Here is a 13,169-nt window from a genome sequence, read left to right as displayed (position 1 = left end):
AGCCAGAAGGACACAATTTGTTGATTCTATAGGATGTTATACGGCTGAAACAGGAATTCGTTTTTGATAATATGACTGTCTGGTATTCCTTGTTTAACTTTGTTAAATACATAATGAAACTTAACTTCCCACAGTTGCCTGTATTTTATAGGATCATAATGATACATCACTATCTATTTTCAGAGGGATAAAAGTGTCTTTGAAGCGGACCCATACTGGAAGGGTATCATAAACAGATGTTAATAAGACACAAATAGACTACAAAAATAATATAAACAAAAATAATTAAATTTTTCAACTTAGCGAAGGCTATGTGTTATTTTATTTACCCTGAAAAGTAATGAACTCTCTTGTTGCCTCATTATAAATAAAGAGCAAAACTAAACACACAGACACAAAAACCTACATAAAAACATCTGCCTCATATAAAGCCCCCTCCTTATGGTACTCTATACCAGCTTTGGCAAATATCATGAACACAGATGTGTTTGCCCAGTTTCCATGGATCAAGCCCAAGAGTGATGTGTCCTAAAAGCCAACCAAAGCTAACAGCAAAGTGCACAGAGATCCTGCTTCCCTGGAGCCTTTCCCAGACCTTTTCTCAGTAGAAGGGAGGCAGCAGCAAGGAGGCTCCCCCGTGATCCCACGGCCACCTCCGCACCGAACACTGCAGCTGTTATCAAACAGTCCCTTGTAATGGGATAGTTTAACATATGGATAAACTGAATTTTCATAAAGAAATTGCCATAAAGCGCATTTAAGGATTGCATACTTCCTTCCTTGACCTCAGAGAGGTTTCATTTTTGTTACCACGTGAAGGTGGGCTGCAGTCTCACATGAACACCTACCCCAGGCTAATCAAAACAGTTAATCACCTCCTCAATAGTTCCCTCTCCGTCACACACAGTTGGAGCACGCACACGAAATGTCTCGTCCAAGGCCAGTGGGGCCAGATCCCTGTACAAGGTTTCAGATTCACGGGTCACCGGCTCCCAGTCCCGATAAGAACAATCTATTTTTATTTAAACAGCCATTTACACAATAAGGGCCTTGTTATTGTCCGGGGAGAGCAGCCTTCCGGGCTGCTCCTGTGGGGCGAGTTAAACCCGTACCTGTGGGAACTTGCTGGGCACAGAGCCGGCATTGTGCCGGGCGGGCAACGCCAGCGCCGCGCCATGAGAAAAGGCTGTTGACAGAACGGCAGGGGCTGCAAGACAGAGCTGCTTAATCATCAACTTTGAAGAGAAACTATTCAGGAAAGGCATTCTGCTTTGTGCAAGACCTACCAGAAGTGCCAGCAGTCAGATTCTCCATCTTTATTCTGGATTTTATGTATCAGCTCAAGAACGTGTTCTCCATGTTACTAAATTAAAATGCTGGAGAAGCTCAAGCATTACTTTTCTAACAACATTAACATTAAAGCATAAACATATTTCAGGTGGCATCTAAGACAACACGATGAGGGCAGAATTCCCTGCGTGTGTGTTTCACATCTCCCTACAGTGATGCAAAAAACAGGGAATGTGAATGGAAGACCCACTCTGGAGAGTAATTTGCAATTTGATGAATTAAAGTCACCCTTTGCAGACCTACCTTAAAGCTGCCCTTAGCCAGCAGTGCCTCCAAGAGAAGCAGCCTGCACTCCCTTGCACTGCTGACCACTTGGTCCTTGTCCTGAACCTGCTTCAGTCGTTGCACTAACACACGCAATGAGGCAGAGCAAAGACCTGATCCAGGTTAGTGAGCACCTTTTCCCTTTGAGTGGTTTACTTTTGGCATCTCTCACTCTCTGAACTGGATCACTATGTTTGCACAGGCAGAGGGATGCAGATGGCAGAAGGCCAGGAACCAACAGCCAGGGCAAGGAAAAGGGCAGAATCCTTTTTTTTTTTTTTTTTCCCCCCAAAGTGGGTATTAAAGTTACCTGAGTAAGGGGAATCTGGGACCACAGCCCATGTGACAGGAGAGAAATCTATACGATTTTGGCAATCTGATGAACTCCAGTTAAAAGCTACTGATTATCATACAAACATGTTGTAATGAAGAAGAAAACAGCCTGCTGAAACTTCCTGTTTAAAAATACTTCCAGGAAAATGCAAAAAATGTAAGAGATGTGCAAAAAGCGGAAGAAGAACTCAACCCCCCCCCTGCATTAACCAACTCACAATAAAACCTGGTACCAAGAAATGACAGTCTCTGGTCCTGTTTTATCTAGAAGTACAGATGTGGCTGAAAAAAATATGAAAAACAGCATGTTTAAAGTATCGAGGTTTTTGGAAAGTTAATCTATTGTCCTGTTCTTCCCCTTGATCAGCCTTTGTAAAGGTGGCTTAGGTAACCACCTAAAAATTTTAGTCATGCAATATTTTGCTATTTAGTCCCCTTAAGCATGTTTTCTTTCCTATATGCTACTCCTTCACTTAAATTCTCTGTGGTTACATCATCTGGTAATGCATTTTTGATCTCTGTGTTAAATAACTGCAACACTCAAATGAATATTTTAGGAGAAGATATGTGTGCTGAGGCATAAGCATTAACACACCAGAATGCCAAGTGAAATTCCTCCCTTAAGTCTTTTCTATAAGAAGTGCTGCACTGAGAAACAACCGTTTAAGAAAAAGTAAATTTGATATCAATTTGAACTCAATTTAAAATGAATATTGAAAGAAAAAGTCAATGGTTATTTGTTCTCACCAGAACCAGCAGCAAGGTTCTTCTCAGCCTCCTGCTTTTTGGGCATACATATGCAGTCTTTGATTTCTCTGCTAGGTCATCTCCACAGGCAACAGGAACAAATTATTTTGCAAGGGTTCATTATTGACACATTTAAAAAAAAAAAAAAAAAAAAAAAGGAAAAATGAAAAAAAAAAAGAATAAGTAATTTCTTATTTCTGAGGCTGCTTGTTATCCCTTCATGTATATCTCCACAGTGCAGACTTGCCAGGAAAAGGCTAAGCCCCATTAACTTCTGGTATTTAGAGTGCTAAATACCAACATCATATGATTAAAATGGGTGTTAAGACCAGAGTGTAAGAATGTAATCTACTACAGATACACTTCACCATTGGTCCTCATAAAACCTGTAAAATACATATGAAAATGACTTCTGAAAATAGAGAGTAGTTCTCTGCATTTTTTGTGTTTGCAAATAGCCTTGGAAGACAAGTTCTTTGCCCTCTATCTGTTCGGCTTTGTATTTACTTAAACTATTCAGCCAGTCATGCTGTCTTCACAGGAAGGTTGAAGTTCAATCAGGCAGATGCACAGCCAGATTTTGGGGAAGGATAGCTACACCAAGGATATTCAAAACAAGTGACTTAATGTGCTGTGACAAGGCTGGAAGACAGACAGAGAGGCAGGCCTTGAAAAAGCATAGGGAAATTTTAAGTAGAAGCTACTTTTCAAATTGAGAAAACAGATTTTTTGTAAGAAAAAAGAGGAACGAGATGTAAAGATTTAGCATAGAATAGAACGGATGATGAAAACAGTTAAAAATCTTTTAAAAACTCAAACGCACTAGGGGAAATACAGCAAGCATTTCTAAATGTTAGCCACAGTGCAGTTTACAGTAAAGGCCAACTCCCACTGGCAATATAATATCTTAAGTGTCTTCTTTTAAGTACCTCGAAGGTTTCCCGTGCAATTCTATCTGACCTTTATTTAAAGGTCATTCACCCAGCCATGGCATTAGATGCGGCCCCTTGAGCCTCAAAGCTGGTATCTGCGACCTCTGCTCATTTCTATTGGTTTTCTTTTTAAATATGACTTCTGATTTTGAGCATTTATTTTCCGAGAAACAGACAATAGTATTCTTGAGACAGTCTTGTAATACTGCTTACAACAGACACTGGAGTTTACCTTGGATTAAATCATAACATATTTAAAGTATTAACTAAGAAATAGTTATTTTGGATCCCAAAATGATTGCGTATATTTATTGGTAAAAAACACTTTCAACTTGAAAACTCATCTTTGCAAATGCAGTAACCCAGAAATATAAAATAATTTAAATAGATGTTAAACAAGAGAAACTAAATAAAAAGATTAAATAACTAAATTAAATTTGATGAAAATCTGCCATAAACTTGCCATAAAACAGGTATTGTTGATCGTCCTTGGAGCAAAAAAATACAGACAGAGAATCCTCTGAAGGGCCTTCTTTCAGGGTGGATTAATCACATGTGTAATCATACTGAAGCCAACAGAATTACATTAAAGATGTTAACAACATCTTTTTTAAAATTAAATTAAAGATGTTAACAACATCTTTAATGTTGTTAAACATTACTTGACCTCTATATTTTGCCTATGGACCCTTTTCAGCATTTTCTGCTAATTTGAGAAGTTTTTTGTTATGGCACACCAGGAAAGTAAACTCGAATTAAGTCTGTCATCATTCCAAAACAGCTTTGAAATAGGTATTTTCAGTAAGCTCACTTCCATATAGCACCTGCAAATTTCAAAGTTGCACACCTCAGTAATGCAAAAAAAGAAATTCCCCTCCAATTATTTAAAGTGAAAATGATACAAAGTGAATAACTATCGATGATTTGTTCCATTTCATCAATGTGGAAGTGTTATTACACCACTTCAATTTTATAAGGTCATTATCTGTAAAAGATGTATACAAGTCTCAATTTTATCAGGAGTTTTCCTTGCATTGCCTGCAAACCTGAAGCAATTTTATCTTCCGACCTTTCTTCTTTCCAGCCTCTGCTTGTACTTCACTATGTAAATATCAAAAAGATTTTAACATGTTGGAAGGAAAAGAGCATAAGAGAATTTAAGAAGACTTACAAGACAAATGAGGAAAAAAATCAGAGCTTGTTGAAGATGTTTACCTTAACTTCAGGTCCTTAGTGGAAAAAGTCGCTTAGCTGCTTGCTAATTTGCATTTTCTGCTTATCAACTTTTTTCTTCTATATGCAAAAGGAAAACATTTTTGTAACAATTCAAACAGAAACATAATTAAATGTTACCAGTGAAATATTGTTGTAGTTTTGTTATGTAGATGAGATCAAACACGGAGATGAGATAAAAAAAGATTCCCTCTTCTCCCTGCGTATGGGTTAGGCATTTGTAGTTTGTGACAAGGTTTTACCTGAATTTCTTCACATGTGATTCTGATGGGGGTTATGTTATTTTAATTCATTTGCTCTGCTGCCAAGAATAGTCTCATTATTTACATTGCTCTGGTGAAAGATATAGTGTACCAATTAGGACAAGAAAAGCTTCAAACAGATGCTCTATTTTTCCTGCAAAAGGATTACAATTTTCTCATCTTTGGCTGAGAGCTGGTTGGTAAAATTCAGAAAACCTTTCTTGTTGGGCTTTTTGTTGTTGTTGTTTTCATGCTTATTGCATCAACAAATTCCTTTTTATTTCAATTCAGTGGGAAACACACCTTGGAGCTTGTAGAGCATACAAGAGTTTCCAAATGCCCTGTAGTTTGTGGCTTTCCAGGTTAAGCAACTCTAATGCAGTTTTCCAGGGAGAACACTGAAATACCAGATTGTGGTAGCAAAAATAATAACAGGCCCAAGTATTAAAATATAGAAATCCTCCCCAAAGTAGGATTTTTTTTTCTCTCCACGTAGATCTGCTTAACTAGAGCAGATACATTCAACACATTAAATGATGAGACCAATTTCATCAGTCAGTGTCATCTGAAATTGGGTTTCATTTGGGTTATTAATATCAGGTTCGGAGACTAACTGGTATCTCTAAACCAATTTGGATAGCAAAGAGAAAGAAAAAAGCAAAAGAAACTGTCAGTGCTCTATAAATTTGATTTACAGTTTTCTGCCCTATCCTCCCTCAGTATTTCTGCATCCATCAGCATATGTTTGCAGCAGGTAGCCACAGTTCCCTGTGATAGATGGTCTCCAGGATCCTTTGCTCATAATTGCAGAAAAACTTCTCTGATTTTTCTTAGGAAATTTTGAGAAAAGAACACTACAGATTTTATCTGCATCCTGTTTGCTTATGTCCCTACCTCAAGGTAAGCCGGTCTTGGGTTTCAACCTATATTCTATCCCATGTAAGCCAGCCATAGTGCAATAGAGTTCATAGTGCAATAGAGTTCATAGTGCAATTAAGAACATTCTTGAGGCTTGGGTATACGAATGATGATGGTGATGGCAGACTGGGAAAAAATATTTGCAGGCTCAGAAAGGTTAAGTGATCTGCCAAGATGAACCAGGGAGCAGAGTAATTCTGCAGAACAACTGAGAAATAAATTATTTTCTTGACTTTTGAGATTTTGATTCAACTCACTATAAAGATTAAAAAATTATTCTTACCAAACTCAATCCAGCCAAAATTCAGGCAATCAAGACACAATAGCATTAATTAAAAGCGTGAGTTTTACTCGCTGACTATCAACACTTCATTATTGCACTCAGGAAGGGGATTAAGAAGTAACATACCACTTCTTGAGTGAGAAGGGAACAGAATGAGATATATGTTTATAACTATTATGCAGAAGAAGTACGGAGAACAAAAAAATAGAAAAGGTAATAATGTTAAAATATGCAGAAGGATTTGTAACAAACTTGGAGCTTTCACTGCTTAAATGCCAGCTGTAGATTGGAATATTAAAAATAAATAGCAGGACAAATCACCCAAGGGTAACTGCTTGCAGCACTTGGAGACCATTCGCCATCTTAAGAGAAATACCACAAAGTTATCCAATCAAGAACTACAGTCTCTCTCCACATCGAAGCACTACAAGTGCTCAGCATCTTAAATCTTGCTTTTTTGTTCATTTGTTTTTTGAAGTATCCCTCCTTCAGTGCAGAACCAAGACAGGTAGTGAGCTTCCATAAACACAGTGACTTGAATTCTTAGTTGTGTCGCAGTCACAGGTAATTCAGGCTGCATGGGACCTTGGGGCCAGGCTGGACAAGCCCAGCTCCCTCAGCCTCCCCTCACAGGGCAGGCACTCCAGCCCCAAACATCTTGCTGGCCTCGGGTGATCTTACACCAGTTTGTTCACATCTTTCTTGTACTGGCGGTCCAAAATTGGACGCAGTGCTCAAGATGTGGTCTAACAAGTCAAGCAGCATAATCCCATCCTCCATCTACTGGCTGCAGTGCCATTAATGCAGCCCAGGGTGCTGTCAGCTGCTGCCAGACACACTACGGCCCACGTCCAGCTCACTGCCCACCAGGACCCTCAGGGTGTCTCCATCCACCAACCCTGTCACTTTACCACAGAGGGCAATCAAGTTGGTCAGGCATGATGTAATCTTAGTAAATCCATATTGACTGTTCCCAGTCACCACCTCCTCCTCCATGTGCCAAGAAATCTGATCTAAGAGGACCCACTCACTGGTTTTCTCTGCACTGGAGGTGATGCTATCCAGGACGACCAGGCTGCACTTCTCCAAAGGCTGTGATGCAGCTACCTCTGGATTTGGACTCCCTCATGTAAGGTCATTTTTATAATAAAGTAAGACCCATCCTTTATATTCTTTTTTATCTCAGCACTACAAAACTGCCTTTTTTTTTTTTTTTTTTTTTTTAGGTATTAGGCCAAATTTTTCTTTCTTTTAATTTTAGCTATATGCACCACAGTTGGAGCTGCCAGCATATATGCAAAGTTATTCTACATTCTCAAATACGTGCATACACTTTAAATACAGACCAGATTCTGCAGTCCTTACTAAGGAAAAAAACATCATTCAGCTAAGGAAAATACTGTAATTTTGTCTTTGGGGCAATTGTATTGGTACGGACCAATAACAAATAACATTTCTTCATATTCCCTACCCATACACTCAGACATTCGTCTTCCATGAATATTTGTCCCATTGCTGCATTCCTGTAGCAACACATTGTATATACAAGGAAAGTAACACTAGTTCAGAAAACAATTTTACTGGTGCACATAGCCAAGCCATGACCAAGCTATTCACCAAGAGGGGCAAGGTTAGGACTAGGTTCAGAAACAGTACTGGCAACTGTGCTGCATGTGGATGTACAGACACGCAGCCTTACGGAAGTCAACGGCAAAATGCAGCACTTGCATTTGTATTTTGTGCTTGAATAAAGTGATAAGGATTAAGATATGAAGACTAATCTACAACTAGGACATAGTTCTGTGACTCAGAATTTTTCTGGAAGTTATCTACACAATCATATGGTCTGCAACTATAGCAAAATCATATATTTACACGCTGTAAAATATATGTTCAAAGTTTATTCAGCCTTACAGCTATACACCGGTTGTTTGAACCTATCATCAACATTATGATCCTCTTTGTGGTTTTAAAGGGACGTCAAATTTAAAACTACCATTGACTAAAAAAATTCAATCTATAATTTACAACATAAATTATAGTTTAGGCAGGACTTTAATTCAGTCATAGGTAACATAAGTCCTAAAATGAGAGGCAATTGTAGAACTAGAAATACTTTAAGCTGATTTATTTGTAATTGACTAGTTTTCATGCTGATTGTGCCCTGTAAGATCTGATTAAGTGAATTCATTATCATTTATAATTTTGAGACGGCACTTTGGAGATTCCAGCCAGGAAAATTGTAACAGTCTAATCAAGGAATGCAAACAGAATATAAAATCATTAAAAAAAAAAAAAGGAAAAGAAGAAGAAGAAAAAAAACTTAATTGAATCATGAAATAAAATAACCCTAATAATGATAATAATAATAATAATAAAAGAGTGTCTCTCCCTGAACTCCAGGCATAGAACTGTTAGTTTCCATGAGCAAGTACTTAACAAAAGTTCTTATCAAATCGTCCCTGAGTATACAGCAGCAAATCATACAAGATTTCCCAATTAGGACCTTTTCTTATGGTCTCCCACATGGGATTAAGTTTCTCTAAAAATGAAGAGCAGTGATGCCCAGGAAAACAATGCTTTAAAGGACAGCTTTAAGGGCTTTTGGGGCCAATCTCTTCTCGGTGGTGGCCAGTGACAGGACAAGGGGTAATGGGTGCAAGTTGAAATGCAGGAAGTTCTATCTCCATGTGAGGAAGAACTTCTTTCCTGTGAGGGTGACAGAGCCCTGGAACAGGCTGCCCAGAGAGGCTGTGGAGTCTCCTACTCTGGAGATCTTCAAAACCCACCTGGATGCCACGCTGTGCCATGTGCTCTAGGTGTCCCTGTTGGAGCAGGGGGGTTGGACAAGATGATCTCTAGAGGTCCCTTCCAACCTTAACCATTCTGTGATTCTGTGACATCTACTTTTCTATAAGAGTGGGAACCTGTGTGACCACATGAGAAGTCCCTTTCCCTTTACTTAATTTCCAACTGTGTTGCCAGTGACGTACTTCCACACATATGGAAAATCTTGACAATTTATATGCAGAGCTCCTTTTGGAATAACTGCTGCTGATGCTCCCAAGTTGCCTATGCCTCTACCTCACTGTAAGGGAAGAGCAGCTCTGCTTTCCACTTCATTTCGCTGTGCGGAGAAAGGAGTAATTAAGCCCATCACATGAACCAAATCCTTCAGGACAGACCCATTAATGGCATTTACTGAAGCCACTCTCTGCTCTGCTGCTTGCAGGAATGAACGAGGCAGAAAGAATGAGAAAAACCTACCTCTTCAGCATTAATAGAAAGCTATGAAATTCATAAAAACATTTTGTTCAATTCACACTTTTCAAGGAAATGAGCACTAAAAACAGATTCACCACCAGGTTTTATGTCTGCCTCGAGTTCTCCCAGAGAGAGCTATGGGGTCTGCCTTACTGTATTTTTACACTTGCCCTCACAAGCTGCTTCACCTCAAAAATGCTCCCCAGATCTTACCAGATCTGAACTGCTCTTCTCCTCACTCTTTCTCAATCACACATTGACAGTAACAGGACCAGCCCATCAGACCATCTTGCCCTCCTCCTGCAATGCGGCTCTTACTAAAAGATACACTGCTAAAATGCACTCATGACACTACCAAAAGCATACAGGCCAGGATCTTGGGACTCGCACCTCTGTAACTACTCAAAGCACATAAAGAGGAGAGGAATGTTTACAAACTATATCAAACATCACTGTCATACTGTCTCTCTCTATGAGACAGCACAGCATGCTGAGTCATGAATAACTACTTTTCACATCTGCAGTGATAAAGACTACCATGAATATAAATGGGAAAGGATGTCAAAAAAACACAAATCAAGCTAAAACAAAAAGATTCTTAATCTTGGTCTTAAGAGATAAGTAAACTTAAGGGTGAGCAAAGACCTTACATTCTCACATCCAAATTTTATATAACTGTTTTGTTCATGCCTCAGACTTGTTTGAAAGGTAATTCAGCCATATACTGGTGGTGAGGTCTTTTATATTTGGTAATACTTCATGTTTTTGTTTCTAGCTCTCAAGAATTAATTAAAATAATGCCTTCCCCAAGCCATGTTTGTGAATTCTGTAATCTACTCAGAGTAGATTATCACTTATGAAGCAGTGAATGGATTATTTTGGTCATGTCACAGACTAATGACCAGCATGTCACCTGCTTGACTCTGGAAAAAGTCTCTTGACAACTGGAAACTCATTTGCACATTCAAATTAATAAAGCAGTTATTCATATCAACTCATCACATTGCCAGGTACAACTCTTAAAATCCAAAGACACGCACCTATTTTTGTAACTTTATCTCTCTTTTCTAATTAGCATTAGTATTTTTCTTTGATTACTATTGACACTAGTCACAGAAGAAAACAGGCGGCAACTAATGGCTGATAAATTAGTGTGTTCACTAGGAAGAGCACTGTTATGTGTAATGACAAAAGTTAACATTATCTCCCATCCTTCTTCACTACAGTTAAGGTGCAAATTCTTCTAATCTGAGACTGTTTTTGTAATCCACCCAATACTGCAAAGAAAGGATGGAAAACCTGTTATTTAAGATCTAAAACATCTTTTTCAAGAACTTTTTATCACCTATTTATTAAAATACACTTTAGTAAAATCCAGTAATATGCACAGTTGAAGTCATGGGCTGTACCTGTCTGTTGCCCACTTTATTTCAGCAAGAACAGTGAGAACCTCTTCCCACCATATCTTTCTTCCCATGTCAGTCGGTTATCCCTCTCATATCCATCTCATTTAAAAATCAGTTTTTAGGAATTTATTATAGGAAAACAAAAGAAAGGGAAGAGAATTCAGGCACATGTGCTTAAAAGATTTTCCTATAAAATTAGTTTGGCACTCTTACCTGTCAAAATAATGAAGAGAGCAATGGTGACAAGATCGCCAGAATCTATGTATCTCTCATTTCATATTCCTGTAAAATGTAGAGAAAGACATAAAAAGCCTGATATATAGAGAAAGTGCAACATCCACTCCATTTAAAAATCTATAAAACAGAAATGCCCACAGAATAGAGGGGATTTTGACATGTTAGTTTGCGAGGAGGGCGAGTTTATCGCATCACCCATTTACAACCTATTCATCATGCAGTAACATAAATATTACACATAGCTTCACAAGAGCAGAGCTTGATTCACTATATTCACTTCAATGTGCTTCTAGCAGCAGCAAGCCAGTGTTAAGGCAGAAGAACAGACACTCTTGATTATGAAGGCAGACATAATTACAGGCCACATATGACAGGAAGATGCTGCAAAAGATGCTTCATGGCTGTTTCACATGGCCACTTTGTTCATTTCAGTATTTCAGAACACTACTGAAGGTGATACTGAAAATACTCAAGGATAATTCTGTGAACATCACAGGATGGGCGCTGTACTGTTTACAACAATAAATACAAAACCAAAATTCACCTGAAATTCACCCTTCTCACTCTATGCTTTATTAGGTTTTATTGTATGCTAAACCAATCATGCACACACCAATATTTAAATACACTTCCAGCAAAAAAAAAGTACATTCAGTCAAATTTTGACACATTTTACTAAAAATAAATTTATTTGTTTATCCGTTTTGAATCAGAACAGAACACTCAGAAATCTCCACCCAGCACCTGCATAATTCTGCAAAACTGTCTTATAGCAAGATTATTAAAAAAACAGCTTAAGTAAAGCAGCTCAATATAGGAAATGTTCTTGATTTGTACTATGTAGAAACGAGTTGCATTTCAGAAGAAATTTAGCAGACTATACTTTTAGAGTAGGAAATACACATATCAGGCATTCTTATAATGAAATAAGATAGGCTGAAGATAAGTGAAATAAATAAATAAATAAATAAATAAATAAATAGCAAAGCAAAAGCAAGTGTTTTGTCCATGTAATACAGTGAAATGGTAACATTCATCTTAAGAGATGATGTAGAAGCCAACCTAGAAATAGTGTCAAAAGCAATCAAGAAAAAACATATTATTGCTCTGAAGGCACAAAGACTACTAGTTCAGGAAACCCTAAACCAAAGCAGCTGCAAACATGTACAGTGGAGAGTATCATAATGCTCCTGGCCTAACAATTAATAAAAAAAGCAACCCTGTGCTGGACAGACTTCTGGCCTAATCTGATATGGCCATTCTTCAGCAGGAGAATATGGAAACTGCGGGCTGTCTCAGGCAATTCAGCCTACTGTTCTGAGGCAAAAATCTTCAGAGAAATTTAACCCACACAGTCATGCTCAGCGGACTGAAAAACTGATCTCAAATGTTGACACACATGCTCAACATATTCCAAAATGTCTCTGTAGGTTTCTCTATCCAAAACACTCTGTTGGTTTTAAGGAAAACATATAGCTTGGCCAATGGTTGGATAGATATTGCTAGGATTTAGGAAAGATACAGGCAGAGTAATTGTGTGAACATTACACAAACATTTGGGGTTTTGTTGGTATACACTGCAAATAACAAAAGCAATACTAATGTTAAGTATTCAGTTATTTAATATCTCAAACAAAGGCTATAGATATCCAACACATGAAAAATTCTCATTTCTCATGAAACAGGCAATAATTCAAAGATTTTGTTCTTTGAGTCCAAATTTTTCTCTTTAGAAAAATTACTTACCAGCAGTATGTCTCTTATTTTGGTTGTTAACTTGTTTTTCAGACTACTTTGCAGAGCTAACTCTAAGGATGAGAAAATATAGACAAAAAACAGCAGTCTGCAAAGAGCTAGCAAGAACTATTTACATGGGAGCATTTGCATGTTGTATTCATTGTAATTAAACAGTGCCTATCCTGGAGCCTCTTAGTGAGGCTAGGTGAGGGTACAAAGTGGA

The 13,169-nt window shown here is 38.1% G+C and overlaps 1 protein-coding gene across 1 annotated transcript in view; it reads right to left on the bottom strand.

The window, feature by feature from the left end:
* The window catches only part of SHANK2 (SH3 and multiple ankyrin repeat domains 2), a 272,573-nt gene extending 261,354 nt beyond the window's left edge, over positions 1 to 11,219 (bottom strand). The window contains exon 1 of the mRNA XM_088525740.1: positions 11,186 to 11,219. The gene's annotated coding sequence lies outside the window, so the exon portion shown is untranslated. The remainder of the gene's footprint in view (positions 1 to 11,185) is intronic.
* Positions 11,220 to 13,169: the final 1,950 nt, after the last annotated feature.

This window comes from Tinamus guttatus, unplaced genomic scaffold, assembly GCF_059628265.1.
Source record: "Tinamus guttatus ecotype Peru unplaced genomic scaffold, ASM5962826v1 Tinamus_guttatus_pri_ptg000240l, whole genome shotgun sequence".
NCBI lineage: Eukaryota > Metazoa > Chordata > Aves > Tinamiformes > Tinamidae > Tinamus > Tinamus guttatus.
This window is presented reverse-complemented; position numbering and strand designations above follow the sequence as displayed.